Consider the following 9,415-nt stretch of genomic DNA (forward strand, 5'->3'; position numbering starts at 1 on the left):
TAAAAAAACCTGAGAAATTCAGCAGTTAACTGAGGTAACTATAACTTATTCCCCCACAATGCACTGCATATGAGCTCATGTTTTCACATCACTCATGACATAGTCAGTGATATCATTGATAACATCTCAATTACATCACTGATGAAATCATCCACAGAACCATTCACACATCCACTCAGAGCCCCGTACAACCTTTCATACAGCGACTCACATACCCACAGAGCCATTCACGTTCCCACAGGCACGGCCCGTGCCAGGCGTTATACTGGGGCGGTAATGTCAGGCAGGGGAGGGTCAGGGTGGGGGGTTGTAAAATGCCGTGCCTGCGTTCCCATTCACACATAATAAATACAACCACTCACACAGACATTCACTGAACTATACACCCTTTCACCTACCTACATAGCCACTCACAGACCCATACAGCCACTCATACACCCACTCACTCATCCATACAGCCACTTACACACCCACTCACACATGGATACATACATTAAAACAGCCACACACTCACTCATACAGCCACTGACATGCCCACTTACTTACCCATACAGCCACTGATACACCTACATATTCACCCATACAGTCATAAGGTTCTTTGTTGATACTTTCAGAACCACTCAAAGGCCCACACAGACAGTCACTCACACACCTACACAAGCACTCTGTGGAAAAGTAAATTTTGCCATGTTCTGTGTCCCTACGTGTCATCCATCATATGTTATGTGTGCATGATTAAATATGCATATGCATTCCCCATGTCCGATTAATGACGCAATTACAGTTGTGTCCTCCTCTAGTATGCCAGTTTCCAGTCCTCGTGAATACTACGAATATCAGGCCTATGTAAAGCTACGTTGCCACGTTTTCTCAGTGTGCACGTTATTTCATTATAAAGTCCCCGTTTCTAGGCCTCAACAGGGCCCGGACATCAGATTCAGCTCCTGTCTCCTGAAGCCTTGCTGAGGAGCGATCCAGCCCCCACCTGTATCCTCGACCCTTCACTTACTTCCTGCCTCGCAGTGCCCGGTCCAGCCTGGCTCTGCCTCTGAGTCTGCCAAGAGTATGTTATGATTCCAGTTATCAGTTCAGCCCTCCTTCTCTGCATTCCTAAGCTACTGAACTGCATCAATAGTTTCCGTCGTTGTCTAGCCTTCACGTCTCCACGTTAGAGAAATACTGCATTTAATGGTCATTTAATATTCTTCATCACGCACTACATGTAGAATAATGCATGGTCCAGTCTTAGAATCAAGTTAGCCTTTCCCCTCCTAACTTCTAGTTCATATCAACATGTTCCCTAAACATCAGATACTAGATAGGGTTTAGGTACATGTCGCTCCGACCCTCCAGACTTTAGTCTCTGCTCCTAGCACAGAGTTCATAGCCCCCAGCTTCTCCTCGTAACACGTCATTGCCAGTTTGCGCGCACCACCAGGTTAGAGGTCCCGGCTCCTTAGGTAGCCCCCTCCTATGTTTCCGCCCATTCATGACATATTCTGTTACGTTTGCATCACATGTCTGAGTTACACCTTCTTTTTACTCTTATCTTTCGCGACTGCTACGCGTCACGCCTTCTGCTCCACCCACTGCTACGCCTACTGCAATGTAATGCTATGTGTTTGCGTTATGTATATATGCTCATGTATTGTTATTAAAAGTCAGCGCGCTCATCCCAGATCCAGCCCCAGCAGCTGCTGGGCCCTGTCATCCTATTTCTATGCAGGTTGTCCTGTTCCTGTCCTTATGCTGTATTAAACCTGCAAAAAACTCCTACTACCTCGAATCTTGACTCTTATTTATTGAGCTATCTGTTATGATATATGTCTAGTCAAAAATAGGGTATTATTTATTTATTTACCACATAATGGCGCCCGAATAGGGACTTGCCCTTTCCCCACGCGTCGGTGAAGCCACGCCGACCCCCTGACCCTCTGCAGTCGTGACGGAACTCTTCTGCGCAGTGGCAGATATTTCTGCTCAAGTATCCCTCAGGCCCACGGAGGAGACGGAGGAGGCGGTCCAGCATCCAGACGAGACGGTGGAGGAACGCGGCGAGTCCCGACCAGAGCCCAAGCCGAGAATCCAAGGTCCGAGGTATCCGGAGGTCCACCCGTAACTGAAGTCCGAAGTCCGAAGTTCGTCGTCCGTCGTCGTAGCAGTCCAGTCCAGTCTGAGGCCTTCCGTTCTTGCTGCCCGGTGAGTACCATTACTGGGGTGGTATCTAGACAGGGTCAATTTAATTGACTCTGGTCTGTGGGTTGGTGGTACACAGTCCCACAAACGAAGTGTCCACTTCGGTGGATGCGGGTCCTGACGTGTCTCTTTATGAGACCGGTAAGTTTCGTACTGTTTCAGCAGTGCATCTAGTTTCTGTTCTAGTCAGTTTCTGTTCTCGAGAAAATTTATGTGTTCTGTTCTCAATATTTCCAGGTAGTATTCTGTTCGAACTGATTATTTTAAATGTTTTTCATGTATTTTAATGTCGTGGTATGAATGGGGGATAAGTATCGTGTTCATTGTGTATTGTATTGTGTCTAGATTACAGTTCAGTCATGCCCATATTTTCCAAGTTACGTCAGTTAAAAACTAGAAAGGGTCTGCTGGAAGCAGCAGTTCCCGTCCCGCCCAGGGACAGTCCAGGTCACTTTATGTATCAGAAACATGGCATAAGTGCCATATTGTATCTAGATTTATGGGTAGAGTATACCAAACAGTTGGAAGAAAAGTATAGATGGCCCGTATCGGGTACATGGGATGCCGAATGCATCATGCGAGTAGAAGAAGCATTATGGAAAAAGAAAGCCAGACAGTCACAGAAAGATGCCATCGAGTTATGGCGTAAAGAAGCTCATAAAAGAACTGAAAAAGAAATCAGAAAGTCAGAATTAAGTAGAGAATCCTTAGAGCGAGCCCAAGAAAAAGAATTAATCGAGATAGGTGAACAAGTCAAAGCCGAACAATCAGACAGACAGAGGCATGCCCTTATTAAGGGTATGTATCCTCTTCTTGCCGAGGGCTTGCCAAAGCGACCCCGGAGGCATCCAGTAATTTCCCGCCACCACTAGTCCCGACCAAGCCGCGTCACAAACCGACCGCAGCTGATATTTTTATTTCGTCCTATCTGGACGACACAGTCCCAGAATATGCAAATCCTGTTCGCGCTCCGCCAGTCCCAGTAAATCAGGCACATCCTGCTTCTCCAGACACCGGGGCACCCCATGCAGTACCTGCTACGGTACCCCCGGTCCAGCCAGCATTTCAATTTCCCGCTCCGCCACGAAGAATATCAGTCGACGATTCTAGTCTAGGGGCCGCAGGAGGAGGTCCTCCTCAAACCCCGCCGCCACGCAAGCGTTTATCAGCACTCGAATTACATGCTCAAGCATCACAGCGTACTCCCAAGAGTAATAAGTCGGTTGCAGAAATCAGGCAAGCCCTTGGCGAATGTGCCTATGACCCAGTCCCAGGCGAGAATAATATGGTTTTATATTCAGTACGCGTAAGGAGGGTGACCGAGTATCTAGTCACCCTACCCAATATGAAAGAAGATCTAGACAGAATATATCGTTTCATCCGTACAGGGGATGATCCAGAAAGTATTAGTGATGCCATGTCTCAAAGGAAAGCTGAGATCCAGCGTATGATATTAAAGTTTTTAATTAACTGTCTAATAAGAGAACAAGATTACCCGTCTAAAGATCCGGCCGAAATGAAAACCCTGACAAAGTGGAGTGATAATATAGCCGAGGGTAAGCATAATACCATTAGTGCCATGGAGAGTATGTACAAGAAAATCCGTAGAGAAATAATAAAGATACACGAACAACGTAAAGCAGCACAAGTAAGCGAGAAAGAAAGTAACTCTGATCCTGAAGAGGAAGAGGACGAGAATACCGCCAGAATAGCGTATGTAGGAAAATCTAGATTTCCAGATCGCCATTTACGCCTAGAACACAAGTCTACTTTCCATCATTCAGTACCAGAACAAGGTTCCCTAGAACAAGTATTCCAAGCTACCGATCACATTCTGAAATCACGAATCGGTTACAGTGAGTTAAGTACCATGCATGAACAAAAACTAGCCCGATCAGCAGTCCGATGGATTACTGATTCTACCACTTTTCCAGACGAAATAGTGGCACAAATGTTTCTGAAATTGCCCCCAGCCGAGCAACGACTGGTGGGTATGTATATGATTCAGCACCTCATTACTCTGTATGAGGGTCAACATTCTGATCCAGGCCCGTTACATGATGTCCTGAACGAGTTACTCCAGTATAGATGGAGAGGTCTAGGTACCGATTTAATTAGTGTCATTCTAGAACAGCGCCACAAATATAGAACGTTTCTGAACCCGCATTTTGTTCATGTCTCACCCCCAGAAAGTAAACCATTTTACATGGAAAGACAGAACCCGTTACGAGAAGTGCATCCAGTTAAGACAGAGGACGGGGAAATGCAACGAGTGTTTGTTTACACCCCGATTACAAAGATGGAACTCCTCGAAATGAAGAAATTAATTCCCTGTCATGACAAAGATCCAGCAGGGTTCCATAGAGAATTAAAAGACATGCTCCGTATGGGAGAATACACTTACCCAGATATCATTAAAATGTTAAAGGTTCTGCTGCCCGCAGGGGTGTATGAAAAGCTAAAGGAAAAAGAATGGGAGGTGGGAGAGAAAAAGATCGATTGGGCAGTTCTAGAAGCTGAAGATAAGGCACGAGTACCAGGTACCGGTCTAGGAGAGAAATGTAAAGAATTACCAGAATTATTGATTCAAGTTTTACCCAGATTATTGACAACTAGAAAAGAAGACTGGGATGCAATCTCAGCCTGTAAACAGAAGCAAGAGGAAGATATTAGTGATTTTTATTCTAGGTTTGAAAAATGCTTTAGCATCAATAGTGGCCTCAAGACAAGTAGCGAGTCATACCCTCACCTTTTTGTTACTAAATTAGTCGAGAATTCAAGCCCACAAGTTAAAAATCGAGTTTTGAAAGTCGAAAGCACCTGGCAAGCTAATACCCCGTCCCAAATGCTCCAGATGCTCCAGTACCACCAGAATAGAATCAGGGAAGAGCAAGAACACGAGAGAAAACGTATGAAAGACACGAAAATGAAAGTATTAGTTGCACAATCTGTTCCTCAAGACAGTCAGAAGAGGGGTCCGAATCAAGCCAGTCATCCTGCAGCTCCCGTTAAAGGGAACTGCAATTATTGTAAACAGCCAGGTCATTTTATAAACGAGTGTGCAGTTCTGAAACACAACATAGCTACCGGTAAAACAAAAGAAAGACCACGTCCGCCTAGACAAGAGCAAGTTTCACAGACTCCTCAGCCACAGAATGCACAACAGACAGTTACAGCACCGCAGCCTATTGCTGCAACACAGCATGTTACATCGCAGATGTACCAGTATGCACAGTCTGAGTATCCAGAGTACCAGCAGTATTCATGAAACAGCCTAGAGAGGGAGGTAGGCTTGCCTCTCATCGAGATACCTGTAGATCAAGAAGGTCCCTATGTTCACAGTCAAGTATTAGGGAAAGACAGAAAGTTTTTGATTGATACAGGGGCAAGTAGGACCACAATTAGTCACGCCGAAGTTCCAGGGGCTCCGCTCTCAGGCTCAAGAAATGTTTCCCTTGGATTTTCAGGAAAACCTATCGTAAATGAGATTTCAAAGCCAGTTACTCTAGAAGTAGGTCCATTTTCCCGCACTACTGATCTGTTACTTACTAAGTCATGTCCAGAAAACCTATTAGGCATTAAAACACTGAAAGAGTTGGGTGCAGTTATATGCTGTTCCCCAGAGGGAATACGATTGTTCCTACGTGACTTCAAGGGTCACTATGTATTACGAGATTTTGATTCAAGACTGTCTAATGTTCCGCAGCATTTATTGGCGCAAGGTCCAACTGATGTAGGTTATATGCAAATCACACCCCATCGTGTGACCCTCAAACCAGGTGTAGTGTTACCACGGATCAGACAGTACAGATTGCCACCCGAGGCTGTAGCAGCCTTATCCAAAATTATTGACGAGCTCATCGCTCAAGGAGTAGTTGTAGAAACTGACTCCAACGTATGTAATTCTCCGATCATTCCAGTCATGAAACGTACTGATCCAAATGCACCCCCAGTATATCGATTAGTGATCGACCTACGAGAGCTTAATAAATGTATTATTCCGCAGTACCCAGTTGTCCCAGACATCTCTTCTCTATTGACAGCCATTGATTCCGAAGCCATGTTCTTCACAGTAATAGACCTCAAGAATGCATTTTTCAGTGTTCCTATTCATCCAGACAGCCAGTTCCTTTTCGGATTTTGTTTAAATGGAAGGAGCTATATGTTCACACGCGCTCCTCAAGGTTTCACAGAAAGTCCTAGTATTTACAGTCAAGCACTTAAGAGACAACTTGATAATGTTCACATGCCAACTGACACTGCCCTGCTCCAGTATGTCGATGATCTACTGATCACAGCCCGTTCCGAACGTGACTGCGAGCGAGCATCCCTCACAGTCTTGTATTTCCTAGCCGAGATGGGGCACAAGGTATCCCCTTCGAAGCTTCAATTCTGTGTCCAGCAAATGGTCTACTTAGGACACTTACTGTCCAAGAGGGGTAGGCAGTTGACACCAGACCGTATCCAGTTAATAGTGAGTCTTCCTCAGCCCAAGACCCAGAAGGAGGTACGTGCCTTTATCGGCCTTACTTCTTATTGCCGGTAATGGATTCCTCAGTATGCATTTCTAGCCAAGCCACTGATACAGTTAACGACACAGGAGGCAGCCGTATCGACTGTCCTCCCTTGGACATCTGAACATACACTTAGTTTCAATGAGTTAAAGAAAGCCCTATGCCAAGCTCCAGTTCTAGCGACACCGAACTACAGTAAGCCTTTTACACTTTTCGTTACTGAACGTGAAGGTACAGCATTATCTGTTCTTACACAAGATCAAGCAGGACAATACAAGCCCTGTGCTTATTTTTCGAGCACATTAGATCCAGTCGCCCAGGCTTTGCCTGCGTGCCTCAAGTCAGTTGCAGCCACAGCACTAGCCATCAGACAAAGTGATTCCATAGTTTTAGGACACTCCCTGACAGTACAAGTTCCACACTCCGTAGAAGTTCTTCTGAACCGAACACAAACACAGCATTTGACAATTGCACGTTTAACAGGTTATGAATTGACACTGTTCCAGCCACACATAGATATTAGACGCTGCAACGTCCTGAATCCTGCTACACTGTTACCATCAGTTACTTCAAATTCTGACCCACATGACTGTGTGGAAGTAGTTAACATTATGACAAAGCCAAGACAAGATCTGACAGATATTCCATTACCAGATCCCGACCTGACACTTTATGTGGATGGTTCATGTATGAGAACAAGTACAGGAGAACTAGTAGCCGCGTATGCAGTGACTACTGACACCGAAGTTATTGAAACACACCGTATTGATACCCTGTCCGCTCAAGCAGCAGAGCTAGTTGCTCTGACACAAGCCTGCATACACGCCAAGAACCTGAAAGTTAATATTTACACAGATTCACATTACGCATTTGGAGTTGTACACGACTTCGGAGTGCTCTGGCAGGAGAGAGGTTTCATGACTTCTCATGGAACCAAGATTCAGCATGGTTTCCTTATCCAAGCTCTGTTAGATGCAATACATTTACCGACATCTATCGCTATCATGAAATGCAAAGCACACACGAAAGTCACTGACATTATTTCCCAGGGTAACGATCTAGCAGATCGCACAGCCAAGTTTACAGCACAGACTCCAGACATTCCAGTTAACATGACACATACTCCAGATCCGACTACATGTATGACAGTTAAGGACCCTACTCAAGATGTCATAGATATCCAGTTACATGCTACTCCCGATGAAATCAAGAAGTGGTCTGAACAAGGAGGGGTCCAGACAGATCAAGGATGGGTGACGAAGGGTAGGACCGCATGGTTTCTCCCCGACTCTATGGTTCAAGTCATTATTAATACCGCACATAGTCCAGCACATTTAGGAGAAAAAGCTATGTTAGATAGTATCCAGAACATTTGGTTCAACAAGCATTTACGAGCTGCAGCTAAGCAGAAAGTCCGTACCTGTATGATATGTTGTCAGTTTAATCCAGGTAAAAGTGTCCCGGTGGAACAAGGTGGATTCCAGCCCCCTGACCACCCTTTTGAAGTCCTCCAGATGGATTATATTCAGATGGAGCGATGTCGAGGTTTCAAGTATGTCCTTGTAGTTGTATGCGCTTTGTCCAGGTGGACAGAAGCATATCCAGTCCCAGATTACACAGCCGCGACCACTGCCAAGCAGTTGGTTCGTGAATTCTTCCCTCGTTATGGACTCCCTAGAGTCGTATATTCTGACAACGGCCAGCCATTCTCCTCAGAGTTAATGAAGCACGTTTCCCTTTTGTTAGGGTACCAGTGGAAGTTCCATTGTGTACGCCATCCTGAAGCAGCCGGTCTCGTTGAGAGACATAATCAAACCCTGAAAATCCGCATCGCCAAAGTCTGTCAAGAAAAGGGTGTGGACTGGCTTGTAGCTCTGCCAGTCGCTTTATTTTATATGCGCATGGTCGCACATTCCAGATCAGGTCTGTCCCCGTATGAGGTCGTATTCGGCCGCCCCCCTAACATGTGGGGTACTCCTAGACCCCGAAGTATTACTGATGTTTCATGTAATATGCTGACAGATTACCTAGCTTCCTTGATGTCTGCCCTCAACTCATGTCGTTCACAGGTTGCCGCCGCATTTCCAGACAATACCGAGGTGGCACCGCATGAAATCGTTCCAGGTTCGATGGTGCTCGTACGTAACTTCGACAGATCAAGTCCGCTGGAGCCTCGTTGGAAAGAGCCCCGACAGGTCCTCCTCACCACCCGTACAGCCGTGAAGTTGGAAGGACGCAAGGGCTGGGTGCACCTTTCTCATGTTAAACTTTTTAAAGGACTGAAACCCGTCTTTAAGAACATTTCCCAGGATTTGAAGAATTGCCAGAATATTGTTCTCAAGGACTGTCCCGCAAATGACATTGTTACAACCCCTCCCCTGTTAGAGAAAACTCCGCAGCAGGAGTATAAACAGAAACTACGGTCTAGTAAATTAAGTCAGCCAGTTTGATTGTCTAAGTCCTCCCCTAGGTGAAACGGTTAGACTGTTTCTGACATGTATAAAATAGACCCCCATAGTGAGAGAGTTAGTCAAAACTCAATCCGATGTATCGTTTTTCTATGTTTCATATTGTTTTCCAGCCTTATGATTTCCTGCACCAGTTATGCATTTTACCTATGTTTCCCAGTTTCACATGTAAATAAGTCTGCTAATGCTACAGTAGAGCACACGTTTAGTGATCTGCCCCCTCATGAGCTGTCCTAC

This window comes from Lissotriton helveticus, chromosome 4_1 (assembly GCF_964261635.1).
Source record: "Lissotriton helveticus chromosome 4_1, aLisHel1.1, whole genome shotgun sequence".
In the NCBI taxonomy this organism is placed as follows: Eukaryota; Metazoa; Chordata; class Amphibia; order Caudata; family Salamandridae; genus Lissotriton; species Lissotriton helveticus.